Raw genomic sequence first — 15971 nt, forward strand, 5'->3', positions numbered from 1 at the left:
GGGGAAAAAAAAAAATACAAGCACCAGGATCCTTATACCTTGGGCTTTTCTAGGCTCAATGACATTTTTTTAGGCAAGGAAAAAAACTGTATCAGTTCTTAAAAACAAGAAGTATGTTGGCAGGCGCTTTGCCTGGTGGGCCTCTAGATAACCTGATGGGCCCTGAAGCCTTGACAGAGGCCTTCAGAAGTAGCACATGAGTGAAGTGAGAGACAGAGATCATTGGGAAGCATCTGGCCGGCACTGCCCCTCGCCCTTGGCCTCTTTCCACCCTGTGCCCGGGCCCCCTCTTCATGAAATTGTCCGGGAGAACGGAGGGGTTTATCGGATCGGGACCCACATAGGCGAGGCTTCAGGAGGCTTTAGCCTCCTTCATGGCTTCTGTGGGGAGAGAGGCAGCTGTGGAGTCATCTCGCCAGGTCTCGGCCCTGCTCACTTGCCAGGATGTGCCCCACTGGCGCAAGTCCCATAAACTAACCCAGGCCTCGGTCTCTTCCTCTCTAACACGGGTGCTTGGCACGCTCTAAGTGCTCCCTAAACGTTAGCGTGGAGGAGTGGGGAGCGGGGGGCCGGGGGGGACAGAGGAGGAGGAGAAGGAGAAAGTGACAAGATGACCTTGGAGTCTGCCAGAACAGTAGGGCCCGGCCGCGGGAGTCTGTCTCCTTCCCCTGCCCCGCTCCCTTTTGCGGCTCAGCTCGAGACGCCCTTCCTTTAACAGCTGAGACTTTGTTCCCAAACCCACAGGTGTGCTGTCCTGTGCACCTGGGTGGAATGTTGCTCTCGCCTTCCTGCAATTACCAAATCGCTTTAAGGGGAATGTCGTGCATGTTTTCGAATGAAGCCTGCGCTTGTGTTTGCTCACGGTGAATTTTAAAATTTAGAAGATGATGAGCTTGTTTACTAAATAAATATGTGTGTTTGGATCTGTTTGTCATGTCCTCGCTCCCAGAAGCCTTTGCCCCCTCCCGTTGCTGTGGACTCTCGAAGCAGGGGCGGGGGACAGGGGAGTATGAAAATTCCAGAAGCAGGGGGCCGCAGGGCCTGAAAATGCCAGTTGTTGGTCTTCTTGGACCCAAAAATTATTTACAGAGCACAGGATTTACAGTCAGGAAGGATTTTTTTTTTTTTTTTTACAGGAATGGGCAAATCCTAGATACTCTCTGTATACAAACCTCCTTTCCAACAGTTATGAAAGGACATTTTAACTTTAAATGAGAGCCCTGTTGGCGGTACATTCTCACTAAGTTTCATCAAAACATTGCATTGAGGGGAAGGTCACATGGGAATTGCCACTTTTGGGTCCTGAAATCTCCCCAGTAATGCTGTGACTCCGCAAGGAGGCCAAGGTCCTTCTTTGCGCCCCTGGCTCACTCCCCCACCCCTTGGGCATCTAACATCAAAGCGTAAGCCAGTAACATATACCGAGGGCTAGAATTCAACCCCGGGTCAGGTCAGCTTGAACAGCTCTGTACAGAAGTCCAACTTTCAATTCTACCCTCCATGGACGCTGTCCCCTCCTGCAGCTGCTCCCCACCAACTGCCATTAGGCCCCAGTTTACCCCCACCTCAGGGTCCCCTGCACACACTCCCTGCGGCTCATCCACTGACCCAAGAGCTGGAACTGCCTGCATGGGGAGTCAGCCCTGGTTTTCTCCAGTATTTTCTATTTTCACAATAAAAGGGCAACTTATAGAGACCGCTCGCTCTCAGCGCGTGGGGAATGAGATAAAACAAAAGCTTGCTGAGTCAGACCCCCAGAACCAGATCGAGCCAGAGATGGTGAGTGTGGAACCAATCAAGAAGCTACGTGTGTTCGAAAGGGCTGGTTTAAGGGGTCGTTTTAAAATACTTTCTTTACTTTAATCACACCGTGTAGGGTAGAATTCTCACACTCTTTTTCCAATTCCTTGTTGATTTTTTTTTTTTTTGAAGATGTTTTGCCTGCTTTTATGTGCCATTGGTAGAATTTGTGGGTAACTGGAGGTTGGGTGGGAAAACCAGGCTGGGGACCCACAGAGAACAAGAGGTAAAGAAATTGAGGATTCAGGATCCAAATCACTGCTGCTTCTGTGTCGAGAGGTTGTGACACAGGCAATTAAGTGTATATTAATTTCCCAGCAATGTGGTTGGAAAATCAGCACATCAAATAAAATATTTAACACCCAGGAAAAGCCAAATGCATATTCTGCGTGTGTGTCCTTAAGTGGTATTTTTAGGGAAGGAAACCTTATTTGAAACAAATGTCAGAACAGAAATTGAGCCCATGAAAGGCACTGAGAAACCACAGCACATAAGGTTTTAAACGTTGCCCACAAAAAGCATCATCCTCAGCTTCAGTCCCTTCCACGGTCAGCACGCGGGTCCAATGCTTGTGTCAATCTACCTGTGCGTACAGTTGTCCTCACTCATTTGCACCTGATTCACGGCCAGACCTGGGAGTCAGGCTGCTTCCACGTGTGAAGGAAGAATGGAAGTGGACCAGTGGGTCTGTCCCCTGGCACGTGGTCTCAGGACAAGGAAGGAACCTCCTCATGGTGGAAGGGATGGTATCTGGAGATCCCTTGAGGAGCTCGCTGAGACCCGCCTTAGAATGAAGCTATTTTCTGCCCGAAGCAGAGAGCCTCGGGGGCTCTAGACCCAAAGTGGGGAGCCCCGATCCACCCTCGAGCTTCTGTCTGGGGATCTTGAAGGGGGCTGAAGGCTATTGCACGCAGCGTGTGCAAAAGGAAGGAAGGATATGGGGGTGGCCACGGCCCGTGGCCAGGGGAGGCCCCCGAGATAAAGATGTTGTGCTGGCCGAGTGGGGGAGAGTTTGCCATGACTCTGATTTCTTCCTGTCCGTTCCCGGATGCCTGCCTGCCACCTTGCTTTTTCATTCATTTGTACATACATTCCTCAAGTATTTACCGAACACCTATTTCAGGCAAATGCCTGGGCTCGCCAGGGCCGGAGTATACAGAAGGCGTTTGTTTTCTTCTCTCCCTCTCAATGGTTCTTCTCTCCTTCTCTCCCCCCATAATTCAGTGGCAACAGGGGTGGACGGAGGAATATCCAAAATTTGTCCCTGTAGGAGACATCTGTGCCAGGAATTTCCGGCAACCCCCAAGGAGAGTGGCAGATTGATGGCACTCTAGTTGGGACTAACAAGGGGGTGGAGGGGAGGAAACATGCAGCCAGGCTGTCTGCCCCAGCCTATTCTATAGTTGCCATTTACTGGGCACTTGCTCTCTGCCAGGCCCTGTACGTGCAGCTCCTCAGACCTCACTCAATCCTCCAGTCCTGTGAGGTGGTTATTACAGAGGAGGCCAGGAGGGGCAAATGACTTGCCCAAGGTCACACAGCTAGGACGGGACAGAGCCCCAGTTCAAGCTCAGATCTGTATATCTCCAACTCCCGGGCCTTTGTGTTTTTTAGACGTCAGCACAAAACAATAGATTAGGAGCTGCGACAGGGTTTCAGTGCAGTTTACTTGAGTTTCTACATTCACCAATAATAATTTTAATAGTAGCTCCCATTTATTGAGGGCTCGGGTGTCAGGAACCCTATAAAACAGTTTTACCCTCATGGTCTTCTGTAATCATCACACAAAACTATGAAGTACTAAGGCTGCTATTTTTACTCTCCTCATTTTACAAATGAGGAGGACAATGCTCAGAAAGTAACATGCCCTTGGAGCTCCTGGATGGCGCAGTCGGTTAGGCGTCCAATTCTTGATTTCAGCTCAGGCCATGATCTCAGGGTTGTCAGATCCAGCCCCATGTGGGGCTCTGTGCTGGGCGTGGAGCCTGCTTGAGATTCTCTCTCTCCCCCTCTCCCTCTGCCCCTCCCCCCTCCACTCGTGTGCACGCGCTCTCTCTCTTAAAAGAAAGAAAGAAAAAGAAAGAAAGAAAGAAAGAAAGAAAGAAAGAAAGAAAGAAAGAAAGAAAGATGCCCAAGTTTTCACAGCTAGTAAAACCAGAGCACAGTTTCATTCGGGTCTCTGTGACACATCAAAGCCCCTTAGCTACTGGACTGTCCTGCTGTAAACCCTCCAGGACTTTATTACTTTCAAATAATGACTTCTTACTCACCCCTTTTCTGTCCACATAACAGTCTCACCCCTTTGTGCCCTATAAGGTGAATTAAGTCATTGTCTCCTCCATAACCTCCTCACCAAGACCACTTATTAGCCCAAATATCCAATTAGCCAAACCTGGAAGTCCCAAGGATGTGTCCTTACAGGGGTAATAAGAACCAGAACATTACGAGTGTCAGATTTCCAGTTACCCTTAGAGGTTCGTGGAATCTTAAGATGAAGGCAAAATAAAGCCAAAAATTCTTATATTTATAAGTAACAAGTGCTACCTAAAACTTGATTTAAAAAAAAAATACCCCCCGCCCACGTCTACAATTTCCCACAAGCAGAATCTCAAAAAGGGAGGCAAAAGAGAAGCCCTCCTCTCTGAAAATCAGTTTATTTTACAAATAATGATAAGGTGGCCCTTTTGAAAGTATTGCTTATTTAGAGACTCAGAATCTACACATACCTCACCTTACTGAATGACCATATCCTCTGACAGAGAGAATCCTTCATACTTCTTTAATCCTTCATACTCTTTCACCCCTCGTTCTGTGGCACAACAGAAGGGCCAAGGCAGCTGCCATTTTGTGCCAAGAGTTTCTCTTTCCATTTTCCAAGGAAGCAAAGAACAAGGGGCGTCTCCCTTATCTCCCCGTTCCCTGTCTGGGGGTCATGCCCTCGAGGACTTATTCTATTTCAGCTTCTACCTCTAGGCAGCCAGAAAAATGACTCTGAAACACCCACAGAATGAGCACCTGCTTCGGTTATTGTCCCAATGCGAACATGCTAATCCCTGGGCTTAGGAGGGGTTTGCCTTCCGCGCAAAATGGTCAGGCCCTTCTAATGGGTCAGCACTGCTGATCTTAATACCCCAGTCTTGATTTGGAACAGGTGGGTGCCACAGTTGTTCAACTCTTATTATGAGCCAGAGCATGGCTCAAACAATATAAGATTCTTCATACAGAGTCTGAGAGAACGCAAGATGGTATTATTGGAGGGAAATAAATTCAATTCCTTTCGGTAACGTCTCCAGCTAATGGCTTCGACCAGGAATAAAGAGCACCCAGCCCTACCGCTTTCTTTATGCTCACTAAGTAGGCTTTTTTTTTTTTTTAAGTGAACACCAAAATGTTTGTGAAAAGCCAACCCAGCCCTAGTTGTGTAGAACACGGTTCTGATGTAAAATTACCCGCTGAATCTACATTTGGCTGTCTGTTTCCCCGCCCCACACTCTCATCCGAGCCCTGTCTGGAGCTTCCCAAACATCCAGGCTTAGTAAATAAAGCCCAGCCTTCTTTGTAAAGACATGATGAAATCAAAAAAGACACAATCTCTGTCCTTGGGGTGGAATTGGGAATATGCGATCCCCCGCGTCCGTAACAAATGTGAGAGTTGGGGAATGTGTGGTACCCTTTTTCCATTCAGAAAGATTTATTGGGTGAGCCTGCAGGCCATTCTTCATAGCTTGGGGTTGCCATATCTGGTTGCTTTGTACAGAAGCCATACACGTTTCCCTTGTCAAACTAGATTGGGAAGGCCTGAATATACAGTGTGTCCTAAGGTTCATTATGTTCTGGGTACGCATACAGCTCCTGGAAGAAATGTGTTACATGGAAATCAGAAATGACTGCTTGTTCTCAAGGAGTCTAAAATATAAGGAGTGATAAAATATAAACGGTGATCTAGACTGATCTTCTCCCAGTGCCTTGGAATTTCTGTCCCTCACTTATGGCCTTTCTTCCCCCCTCCGTTTCCTCTGCTTGAAAAGCAATTAATTTCCCCACCTCCCCATCACCCTAGACTCTGATCCCCATAAACAATCTATGCTTTTGTGTGCCCTCTTTTTTAAATACTTTCCCAGTGTTTACTGTCTCAGTGGTGGAATATACTAGAAAGAAAACTATGGAGGCTCCATGAGCATGGCAGATGCTTCCAGTCCTGTCTTTGCCATTTACAAGCTCTGTGACTTTAGTGAGTTTCCTAACTTCAATCAGTGTTCATTTCCTTCCTTCCTTCTTCAAAGGAATTTTAGTCTCTACGGTCAGGCAGCTGCCTCTGATGAATGGCCCCGGCTAATGGGTGGCCTTGGGTTCTGTCTTTGTTCCTTAACTCAGGAATGAAAAGAAAACTTGACCAAGCACAAACTCCCTGCTCAGCTGGGGTCTCACGGGGTCTGCCCTCTCCCGTCTGTGAATACTCCCTCCTTCCTCTTGTCTTTTGCACATCTTGGCCGGTTCTAGAAAGTTTGGTCCTTGCCCCTCACTGCCATTTGCCATCTTAGGGCTTCCCTCGCCTTTTCCCCAGCTGTGGGAAGTTGCACCCAGAGGCCCTCTGTGCTGTGGTTTGCTTAGCGACCTCAGCTGAGTGGGAGTTGGTTGTGGCTCCGTGTCCTGAATCACTGGGCCACCATCAGACACTGGAGCAGAACTCTGCCATGGATCTTGGCACAGGAGTCCCCAGGTCAGACCACTGCAGGACTTTCCCTTTCTTTCCACATTTATTAACTCAGAACAACTCACAACATTCTATACAGTATAAAAGGGGGGGAGAAGCCAGGCAGGCAGGTGGGAGGGCCCGAGGCCCAGATGCATATCTCCAATCTTGATCTTGGCCAAGGCTTTCTGCCCTTCTGGGTTCCCATTTCCACAGTTTTAACATGCAATGCCTGTCTTTGGGGAACCTTACAGGAGAGCTGTAAGGATCTAGGGAGATAACAGGAGAGAGCACACTCTATTGTGGCGGGGTGGCGGGGGGGTCTCTGTGCAAAGAAAAGACACCCAAATAAAAGGAAATGTTTGAGACCTGTTGCCATAGGTGACCCATCTACGTTCAAACAAACTTTTAAAAATCTTTGGGTTCTGCCATTGCTTAAAACATCGCTAAGAAGCATAAGCATAGAAAAGAAGTCACTGCGACCCCTCCTTTCTGGGTTAAACAGAAACTATTTATACTTTGGAGCGCTCATCCTACAGCTGTGCTCGGGCCTCCACAGACATAGTTCCAAGGAGCAGAGCCCCAGCCTTTTCAATCCAGTGCCAGAAGTTTGGAAAGAGCACCCCTGGTGAGGGGCTTTCAGAGATCATGGACAACTTTTAAAGAACAGGAAAGTCTTCCTGACATTACGCTAACCCCACCACCATCCCCATTCCACTTCTTCTGTCGACGAGGAGCACCAGCACCAGCGTCCCGTGGGCTGGCTCCTCTCATCCTCACTTCCTGTCTCCGTTCCTTATAGTCTCACCAGCTTTGTGATTCTGAATGGAATTTAAGGTTGTAGCAAGACATGGAGTCAGAACATTCATAGTTAGTTGCAAGCCCTTATCTCAGGAAGGATGCGTGTGTGTGTCTGTTCAGTTGGCTGGGAAAATATATTTATTGGTTTGTAAGGGACGCTGTACAAAGTACCACAAACTAGGTGGCTTAAAACAACAGAAATCTTGGGGCACCAGGGTGGTGCAGTCGGTTAAGCATCTGCCTTCGGCTCAGGTCATGCTCTCCGGGTCCTGGGATCGAGCCCCATGTCGGGCTCCCTGCTCAGCGGGGAGCCTGCTTGTCCCTCTGCCCCTTCCCCCTTATACTCTCTCTCTCTAAAATAAATAAATAAAATATTTAAAAATAAATAAATAAAATGACAGAAATTTACACTCTCATAGTCCTGGAAGCTGGAAGTCCAAGATCAAGTGTCAGAAGGGCCGTGTTCTCTCTGACAGCTCTAGGAGAGGATCCTTCTTTGCCTCTTCTAGTTTCTGGTGTTTGCTGACAATTCTTGGCATACTTGAGCTTGCAAATGCTTCATTCACTCCTGTCCCATGGCTGTCGTCCGCCATATATCTTCACATTATCTTCCCTCTGTGTCCAAACGTCCCCTTCTTATAAGAACATTGGTCATAATGCATTAGGGACCACCCCAATGACCTCATTTTAACTTGATTCTTTCTGTAAAGACCCTATTTCCAAATAAGGTCACATTCTGAGGTACTGGGAGTTAGGACTTCAAATATGAATTTGGGGAGACACAATTCAATCCATAAATATATATGTAATATATATTATAATTTATATTAAATAGATAGATATAGAAGGAAGGAAGACAGTGACCAGGAGTGTTATATATTATGTAGTGAATATATTTGCATGTATAATATCCATATACACATATATCTGCATATATTATATACATATATTTCAAGTCTCGGCCGTTGAGAAAAATTTCATAAGAGTTCTTTATTCTCTGTTAAGGGAATGATGGCTTGTCAGGGCAAAGGAGACCTCTTTTTGTTGTTAAAATATATTTTAATAGTATTATATATCACATATGTATATATTGTAAGAGATAATATAATAGATCAGCATTTTATATTTTAACATTATCTATATTTACATATTTATTTTTACTTATTTATACGTTATCATATACAGATGATGAACACAAGTTCAACCCATTAGGTATATATATTTTTTGCAACGTGTTTGCCACTCGAACTCGTGACTCTGAGATCAAGACCTGAGCTGAGGTCAAGAGTGGGACGCTTACCCGACTGAGCCCCCCAGGCGCCCCTGCACCGTGTTGTTTTAACTGAAGTATAGCTGACTCACAATGTCACGTAGCATGTATATATTTGAACCAAATGCTAACTGCGTGCAGAAGGTACCAAGCCAGCTCTCTGGCCTGAGTCTTTTGGTATTGCGGGGAGAAGGAGCTTTCACACCCAGGATCCAACCTTTGTCGTATAAAAAATACAGGCAAGAGGAAAGGGAGAGTGATACTTACCGGTGAAATATGATAGCCTGTGTGAGGATGGGGTCAACTTCAAAGCATTTTGGGGAGCCCTCCAGCTAGGGGACGTTGAAACAAAACCTGGCGTTGGCCCGGATCGCTCTCTTGCCCTGGATCGGCAGAGCCGAGAGGCCAGACCAGAGGGAGCCCAGGGGCAGCTTGCGGTCGGGGAGCCTTCACGCCTTCTGCGTCCGATTTCCCGGGAGCCGCTGTGCGGTCTCCGCGTCCGTGCTGGGAGCGGGCAGTGGGCACGCGGCTGTGCTCCCAGCAGGCACCGATATGCGGCCCGGGGTTTGAGCTTTCTCCTCCTGGCCAAGGCAGTCCGTCCACGGGGCGCCCCGTCGGCCCAGGGACCCCTGCAAGCCCCTGCCGGGCACCCCCTCACTCGGCAGTGCCCGTGGGCCCGAGGCTTCCGGCTCTGACCACACCGTGGCTCTCGGTTGCCTGGACTTGGTCTGGCTGGGGCTTGAGAATTTCTTCTTTCTCCCAGGGAAAGCCAGATCAGAGGACAGTTGCACCTTGTCTTCTCTAGAGGTGGACCGAGTTTACTTGCCCCAGACCAGCAGAGTGGGGATAGCCTGTGAATCTGTGGCTGACCGTAGGCGGGCTGACACTGGTTTGGGTGCTCGACCGCAGGAAGGAGGACAGTGACCTGGGTGGGGGGGTCAGAGAAGAAGTCCTGGCTCTAGCTGGTACGGCTCGTCAAGAGCTCACCGAGAAGGCGGGGAGTACCATTGGCTGAGCAGATGTAAAGCCCTTGGCATCCGTGAGTGGGGACCTTGACCCTTGACCCTTGACAGGGGCCCTGCCCTCTCTACCAAGAAATACTCTGCTGCTCCTCTGGGCCTTCAGCCGAGAGTTTGGGGGAAGCAGTGGTGTAGGGGGTTAGCGAGTACCCAGATTCAGGTTCTCAGGGACCAGACGAGGAAGCACAGGGGCAGGTGGCTGGTGGTCATTCATTGATTCCTTCATTCTTTCATGCAATAAATATTTGCTGAGCACCAAGTAGCCACGTTCTGGGTGGGACATCCATCAGGAGGCTCTGGATTTGGGAAAGGAGCATATTGGTCAGGTCAGTTAAAAATCAGCCAAACAGCCTTATAAAGTCAACCGTGCTTTGATTTGGACTTAAGCCACCTTTCCACTAGGGCCGTATATGTGCACCTCGCTTTAAGAAAACCTGTACCCAAACATCCCAGCTTTGAAAGGGAGAGAGGAATGCGCCTGGCCATTTCTGGAAGCCATCTAGAGCCCTCATTTATTGACACAGGTGTATCAAAGAGGGCGGTGAAGCCCTTGAAGGAGCATCTGATTCGATCCCTGCCTTCAGCCGGGAACATCGGGAAATCATCTCAGGCGAACAGGCCTTTATCTGGTCCGAGCAGCCGCCCCAGAGACGGCTAATGGGTTAAAAATGCAGCCGCGTTGCCGTGGGGCTGGGCGTTCTGCACAGACACAAACTCACCTTGTCTTTTAAAATGAGAGGGGACTCGGGGGCTTTGTGGCAAAGGGTGTAGTTTTCTGGAAAAAAATCAAACTCAAATAAATGATTAAATTAAAACATACACTGAATTAGGAGCATGCCTTGGGGATTTTCCTTACATTTTAGGGAGATTATGAAATCCATCCCTCCGTTCAGCTTTAAAATCACACTAACTCAGCTTCTCTGCACGACAGGGAAGGAGTTCCCATGACCTGCTATGTGCGACTTCCACTAAAATATGGCTTTCTGTATTTATTTGGAAATACTTATGTTCCGTCAGGGTACGGTTTACCCTTGTTGCATAGCCTCGAGATGGTTTCACTTCACATCGGACCACGCACCTTTTAGTAACAAAAATTGTGACCCAACGAAAACTTCTCTTACAAGGAGCTTGGGCTCTTACTTATTTCGCAACCTTTATTTGTGCATGAGATGAACCATGACATTTAAACTATGCTTGATAGCTTAACAGATTATAAGAACAAAACCAGATGGCCCAAACAAAAATAATGCTTTGATTGCTTTCAAATTCAATGTCAAAAATTAAAAACAGCTTTCAAAAAGCCTTGGCTTTTTTTTTCCAGAAATGACTTTGGATTTTATATATATACATATATAATGTTATAGATAATATATATAAAATATATTTGTTCTGTATTAAAATATATGTTTATATATGTATATATTCATATATGTATAAAATATATATTTTATATATTTTACTTATATAAATATTTTACATATATACATATTTTTATACATATATATACATGTATCCCCCGAAAATCCAGAAATATATAAACCAAAAATTTAACAGTGGTTACTTTAAAGATTAAGAAATATTTTCTTCTGTTTTCTTTTCTGCATCCGTCCACTTTTCTGCAGGTACTCTTAGAATCAGAAAACCTTTTTTTTAATGACTACCTTTTCATTTAATTTTAATGAAGACTTTTCTAGGGTTGAGGCAAGGTGTTTTTCTCTGTTGAGAAAGTGGACATTGTTAAGCATTAGCAGTTCATAATTCTTCCGCGCACGATGATGAATAACGTGTGGTTACTTTAACACTGTGCTTTGCGAGGCTGGCAAACTGAACCGGACCCAGATTCTCTCGAATTCATGTAAATTCCACCAAAAGCAGTTATTTAAATTTTTGAACTCACTTTAATGTGCCTTCGACATCATTAATATAATCACAATCCTCACTTTCTTTGAGAGCAGTGAACCAACGAATTCTTTAAAACTGGGCTTTATCAAAAGAACTTCCACTTTAAAAGCCTTCCGAACCTGGAGGAGGCTGGCAGGACACAGTCAGAAGGTGACGATTTGAATTTCTGAACTACAGAGTTCACAGAGTGTTAGGAGCCTTTTTTCTGTTTCTTGTTTTGTGAAAGAATCTTTGCTCCAGCTCAGATTCATTTTTCTTCGCATCAGCTGCAAGAGAGCGAACCCAACTTTGCTACAAATCAAAACCCTGACAGTTCTATTTCCCCGAGATAATTGCATACTGCTTTGGAGTTTCCTTTTCCCCTCTGTTTCCTTTTGTTTTGACAACAAGATACTGGGAAAACAATATACAATTGATAACTATGCTGTCATGAGTATACTGAATTTTAAAAATAAATAACTGTCGACCCCAAAAGCTTCCAGGAGCCTATGGAGTGAGTTCTTTTTCCAAACCGTTCCAAAACCAGATGTGGAAATGTTTAGCTAATTCCCCTCCCCAATCCCCATGCAAAGGGTTCATATGTGTCTCTAACGACATCAGAGGAGATGGGAAGGCAAAAAAAACAAAACACAACAAAACAAAAAACCCGTCTGCTCTCACCAGGCACAAACAACACAAAACTAATTTGGTCTGCAGCTTTTGTCTCTTTCAAAAAGGGTCTTTTCTTCCCGAGATTAGAAATGCTCTGTGTTTATGCCAATCTCCAGTCTCTTTCTTGTAAGACATGAAGAAATAGAGTTCATGTTCCCAAAGTGAAACATTTCATGATTTTTTTGAAATGTAAAAGATGAATGAATGAATGAATGAATGCAAAAGATTTATTAAGAATTGGGCTTATTAGGGAGTTCCTGAAAAAAAGAAAGGCAAGGAGGAAAAGTCTGTCAAAGGAACTAATGGAAAATATATATTCATAGACCACATGTAGAGAAACAGAAAGCTACTGTGCTCTGTCGCTGCAGGGAAAGCAAACATTTTGCATCCAGGTGCCATTAGTAGCTCTGGGTCTGTGGGTCTCTATAGCTCAGTTCTGGAAGGCTTGGACCCACAGCGGAGCCCTGCTCGGCTGTATGAGTGCACCAAACTCATTGCTTCTGGAATGTCGCGCGGGGCTAATTTGCAATCAAGTCAAAATGGGGCTATGGTAATGCAAACCCTGAGACTTGCTTTCTAAATGCCCAACCTCCCCCTCTTCCTCCTCCTCCTCAAGAAGCTGGACAGTGGTCCCAAGGTGAGCACTCCCTTCTCTGCATTTATTTCTTCCTTGTCCTCAGCTCCCCTTAGCTCTGAAGATTTCTGGAGACTTTAAATAGGATTCTGTCCACAGCTCCAGGGATGCTACAGATACCTTCCATTTGGCACCCCCCCCCCAGCCCCCCCCCCCCACACACAAAGCCTGCTCTTCTGGTGCCCCTTCCCATCGGTAGCCCCTCGGCCTTCTTCTTCCTCTTCCGCCACTGAGCAGAGCCCACCCTGTCCCTCGCCTGTCTGGTCCCATTCTGCCAGCACGCCTCAGCTAGAAGTTAGAAGAGCCAGCTGATGTGATGATTTTGCACTGTGTTGGGAATGGCTTGTCACCATCCACCACACACACACACACACACACACACACACACACACACACACACACACACACACACACACACCCTCTACCCTGGCCTGGGAATGTTGGGCAGCGGGAAAGGGGGGGTGCTGCCCAGCGCTGATGACCTGTCCTCAGCAAAACAGAAGGACTCCCAAAGGGCAGCACCAAGCTGGGGTTAGCGAGCTCATTAGCAAGTGCATTCTGCTCTCCTCCTGGCCCCCCCCCACTCCTCCGTCTTGAACGTGGGTCCCCCTGACTTCATTTTTAAGTTTTCTCTGAGCTCGAAGGTGTGCTGCCACACACAGAGGCATCTTCAGGGACTGCTTCCCCTTGCGTGGCCATCTGCTCCTGCCTGTGAAAAACCGGAGAACAGAGAGATGGTCCTGAGTTTGGAGATTTGTGCTAAACGCACCCCCAAACTCAGTGACGTTACTAAACCTCTATCTTCAAGACTGATTCAGTGCAGAGGGTGAGGCGGTCTCAAATGATTGCTTGCGGGACGGCTGTCTTGTTTCTCAGAGACTCCGGGCTTTTTATAACCCTGTTTGGATTATTCATGGGGGGGGGGGAGAGCGAAGATGCTGGAGAAACGGAAGGCTGAATCCCCCCCCCCCCGCCCCGCACCGGAACCCGGCCTCAAACTTGGAGTCTCAGTTTAGGGTTGGGACAACCAAAATGGAAGAGAAGGATTGTTTCTTTGGCCTAGCCCAGGACCTCCTTCAAGGGGGAGGTTTTTGTTCAGGGCAAATAGGTCCTGGTTCTGAGATGACGGCAAGGGCAGGGAGAAGGGAGAGAGGGCAAGAAAGCCACTCCGAAAACACGCTCAGGGCAGGGTGGGCTCCGTGAGACCCGCACAGAGTGGATGGCGCGCTGGCGACGGAGCGATGACCTCAGCAAGCATCGGGCGCCATTCCAGAGCAAGCGGTTTGTTTACGTAACTGTTGAGTCATTCTCCAAGACCAACCGGCGTCAGAGTTGACTTGTGGTTTGTTGTTGTTGCTCTTTTATTTTGTGTGTTTTGTTTTTTCGGAGGGGCAAGAGGGTCCGTTTCTCTGTTTTGTTGCTGCTACTTCTGTTTCTGCTTGTGCAAGACAAAAAGGCGGTCCCAGGAGAGACACCGGAACAAACCAAGAGGGAAGGAAGGAGCCCGGGAGACCCCTTAGACTTCTCTCTACACCCAGGGCCCCCGAGAGAGAATGAGGAGTCATTCAGGAGAGAGCTACGGAGGCGCGATCCGCACCCATCACAGCAAGTGCCTGACTTAGACACAAAGCCATTCGTGCAGGCCATTGCGCTCTTCTAGGGGGCCCCTTACACCAGGGGGCCCCTTACACCATGGTTTCCATCAAAGAATGCAGCAAGTTCATCAACATCAGAGCAAGGGAAAGAGCCGCGTTTTTGCGACTCCCCCTTTTGCGGGAAGGGGGAAGATAGAAATGTCTGGGATGCCTTGCATATAGTAGGCGCTCAATAATAAGAATCCAAGAATGGATTCGTATAGGCACGGGTGACTTAACTCATCAGGGAACAAAAGTAAAACCCCACACTTACGCATATCCATTTCCTTCGAAAGTTTGGGCGCGTTTCTTTTTGGTTTATGTCATTTTTGCTTTTTAAAAATGGAAGTGGACTCGGACAATATTTGATGATATTCCTCTTCCTTCCTTCTTGTGCCGCTTGTCGCCTCCTTCTGATACTGGGTTTTCGACGTATGTCCTTGCTTAGCCTGGCTCATTTTTCTCCCCATTTTGCTCTCCCCGCCACTCTTTAGGGGGTGAAAGGCAGTAGGACTAGGAAGTGGCCACAGAGCTTCCCACTGAAAAAGAAGAGACATAAAAAACAAAAACAAAAACAAAAACAAAAACCTAGCGAAAACAAAAGAAAACTATAAAGCAAAGCATAGGACTCGGTGAGGTGCAAACCATGGCCACAGAGAAGATGTTAGGAGCTACCTCGCCAACTAGTGTGCGAGGTACAACCCCACGACTCGCTTTCTTCGATCTGGCGCTCTTGAATTGTTTTCGTGTATAATACGAATGGGAAAATGTAAAAATAAAAAGCAGTACTTTTTGTTTCTGCAGTTTCACCATTTTACAAGGTGCCCCGATTGACGTATCAGGGAATCTCTGGGTCTCTTACGATGTTACTGCAACAGTTTATGGAGTATCCATTTGCTTATTTTAAGTGAGTCTCTTGGGGAGATTTCAATATGTGGTTGTCAGGAATAAACCACATTTTCTTCTCTGGCTTTTATTTAATTATGTTTGTCACTCACCAACACAAGACAATAGGGAGGGGTGCATTTATGGTATAAGAGAGGACCTGGGGGCCCTTAAGGAGAGTGGTGCCACCAGTTTGAATTAAACTGGATCTCCTGTCACCTTAGTTAATGTTTGCCATGAAAACAAGTTTCATTTTCTTTGTTGGGGCTGCACACAAAGGGATGCCTTTGCTGACCAGGGTCGACTCTCATTCGATATATGAAGGATATGCGTTTTATACTGAAACAGCACGGTAAAGCCACTGAGAGAAGACCCTGTGGTCATCTACCACCACGTGAGTTCCAGCAATGAAATTGAAATTCTGTTCTCTCTCACAAGAATGTTTTCCTTTTCTCTGTTTTCTTTGTTTTCAGTTTTATCGAGGTATAATTGACAAATAAAATTATAGGATATTGAGGGGCACCTGGGTGGCTCAGTGGGTTAAGCACCTGCCTTCGGTTCAGGTCATGATCTCAGGGTCCCAAGATCAAGTCCCGTATTGGGCGCCCCGCTCAGCGGAGAGCCTGCTTCTCCCTCTCCCTCTGCCCCTCCCCCCTGCTTGTGCTCTCTCTCTGACAAATAA

General features: G+C 47.0%; 1 protein-coding gene across 1 annotated transcript in view; it reads left to right on the plus strand.

Moving 5' to 3' along the window:
- The window catches only part of PLAC1 (placenta enriched 1), a 41096-nt gene that overhangs the window by 24014 nt on the left and 1111 nt on the right, over window positions 1–15971 (plus strand). The window lies entirely within an intron of this gene.

Source organism: Zalophus californianus, chromosome X (genome assembly GCF_009762305.2).
Source record: "Zalophus californianus isolate mZalCal1 chromosome X, mZalCal1.pri.v2, whole genome shotgun sequence".
In the NCBI taxonomy this organism is placed as follows: Eukaryota; Metazoa; Chordata; class Mammalia; order Carnivora; family Otariidae; genus Zalophus; species Zalophus californianus.